This window comes from Lissotriton helveticus, chromosome 9 (genome assembly GCF_964261635.1).
Source record: "Lissotriton helveticus chromosome 9, aLisHel1.1, whole genome shotgun sequence".
NCBI lineage: Eukaryota > Metazoa > Chordata > Amphibia > Caudata > Salamandridae > Lissotriton > Lissotriton helveticus.
Window position 1 is genome coordinate 471533070 of NC_136070.1, and position 2428 is coordinate 471535497.

Below are 2428 nucleotides of genomic sequence, written 5' to 3' on the forward strand. Positions count from 1 at the left end.
GGTGAGTGTGTCGAGGTCAGAAGAAGAGTTGTGGGTGCGGCGAGGGCGGTTGTTGCGATTACGACCAGGGATTGAGGTCGGATTGGGGGATAGCTGAGTGAGAGAGTTAGTCGGAAGGGTGGGGGATAAGTTGGGCGGGGAGGTGTAGTTGCGTGAGACGTTGCGGGGGTGATGCGGGGGCCGACGGCAGTTGCTGCGCCTATGAGCCCGGTGTGGGGCGTGTTGAGTGCGGGAGTCAGCCGGCGGAGTAGGGGACAGTTTGGGAGGGAATGTTGAGGTGGGTGAGAGGTGTATAGGGTGTGTAGAGAGTAGTTCTTTGATGATGTGTATGTCTTCTTTGATCTGAGTGAGGGTGGCCATGATGTATTCCATCGTGGGGGAGGTGGTGGGGGTGGATGTGGCAGTCAGGAGTGATTGGTTGACAATGGCATTGGTGGTAGGCGGGGGGGTCAGGGTGTAGTCTGTGAGACTGATAGCCGTAGTGGGGGTGTAGGGAGGATAGTGGGGGCTGAGAGTAGGAGGGGAAGCGGCATTGGAGATGGTCCTGTTGAGGGGAGGGGGAGTTAAATTATGGGGGGAGGTATGTTCTGCGAAGTTGGTTAGTGGGTAATGGGGACTGAGAGTGGGGGGGGATAAAGGGGGGGATTTGTCGGGGTGCGTGTTCTGGTGCTGGACAAATTTTGGTGTGTTAAGGGTGGGAGCTATGCTGTCAGCGGTGAGCGGGGTGTTAGTGCTCGCTGTAGGTGTGATAGGAGTGTTGAAGGTATGTGTGGAGGTCCGCGAGTTGGTAGAAGGGGCGGTGGTGTGAGTGGTGTATGGGGGGGAGCGATCTGTGTCTGTGCTTGAGGGCTGAATTGGGATAGTGGGGTTGTGGGTGGGGGATGGGAGGTCAGGGGTGGTAGGTGTGCCCCTGATTGAGGAGTGTGTGGCTGTGAGGTCATGGTTGGTGGGACTGGAGGAGATATGAGTGTTGGTCTGTGGATTGGAGAGGTGTTCTTTGAACGTGGGGAACAAGTTGTCTAGCAGTTCCAGGTTCCTGTCTGTAGCTTGTGCTAGGACAATCCCGTTATTGTAGATTGTGATGGTGGCTATGCCTGGAAAGACTAGGGATGGTGTGATGGAGAGAGTTAGGCTATGAGGGGATTTTCTGGTGGAGGAGACGGTGAGTAGGATGAGGAACGCTATGTCACACAGACCCATGTTGAAGGCCTTCAATGCAATGATCCCTCCTAAAATGCAATATGGAGCAGAATTTGGTGTTTAGGGGGAAATGCTCTTGGGACAGTGAGGGAGTGAAATGTCTAAAACCACTGTTGTCATTGCCCAGCTCATCAATGATACAGGCCATTAGGTTAGAACTAGAATTGTTAAACTAAAATCGTCAGTGAGGTTGATCCTTACCTGTTCCTCCTCCGGGAGAAACAGAACATGATGATAGGAGAGCGATGAAATCATGATTATTATTCTCTCGGCAGCTTTGGTGCTTAACAACCGCCTTAGTTTTCCTGTCTGATTCACACTGGCGATCACAAAAAAAAAAAAGAACTAGACTTGTTAGCATGGAACATACAGGTTCAAGTAAATTTATGTAGATTTTGGAAACGGCTAGGGTCAGGAGAAGAGGAGAAAGTATCACGTTGGTGTATGAGGGAGATTCAACAGAGTGAATTGAAGTGGGCGAAAGCAACAAGAAAGAAACTCCACTCCATCTGTGACAATTTAAAGGTGAAAATTGACCCTGTGTCGTTACTTATTGATGAACGGAAGAGTGTTCTAAAATCCTTGGGGAAGGAAAAGTCTAGACAAATTGATATGGATTATCTGAAACAAAAAGAGTCTGTGTATTTTATGTTAAATAGCTGGAGAAATGATAACTGGTACCCGTATTTAGACACCTTACCAAATCAATGGTTGAGAATGGAATTGTTAAAGATGAGAGTAGGCATTAATCCGGCATGTGCAAATGAGAAAACAAAAAGTATATTAATGGATGGTGATGGTAAATGTACATGGGGGATGGGCATAAAATGTTCCTGTGTACATATCTTAATGGATTGTCAAAAATTGTTAACTCTACGTCAATTGTTTAGACGGCCAGTTTTCTTAAAATATAGTATAAGGTCAAGGATGCAAGCAATTGAGCTCCTTATTGATATGCAGTTCCTTGACATTGCAATTGCATTGGCGAAGTTTATCCTAGCCGCAAAGAGATTCCTAATGGAATAGGAAATAAAAGAGTGGACCAGGGAGTGACAAATAGAGTCTAATTGGACAGTTTTAGTTGTTTAACGTAGTGACTAAACGTTGGACCTTTACGCATCTGGATCTTGCTCACAGTAATTGACACTAGGGAAACAAGTTTTTACAAGACAAAGAAATAATGAATTTGTAATAGTCCTCTAATCCAGTTTTATGGTTCTTTTATAGA

General features: G+C 46.9%; 1 non-coding gene across 1 annotated transcript; it reads left to right on the forward strand.

Annotated features, from left to right (window-relative positions):
- The first annotated feature begins 1378 nt into the window (after positions 1-1378).
- LOC144783540 (U8 small nucleolar RNA) lies at positions 1379-1514 on the forward strand. The gene has a single exon (XR_013601497.1). It is a non-coding gene; the product is annotated as a U8 small nucleolar RNA (small nucleolar RNA).
- Positions 1515-2428: the final 914 nt, after the last annotated feature.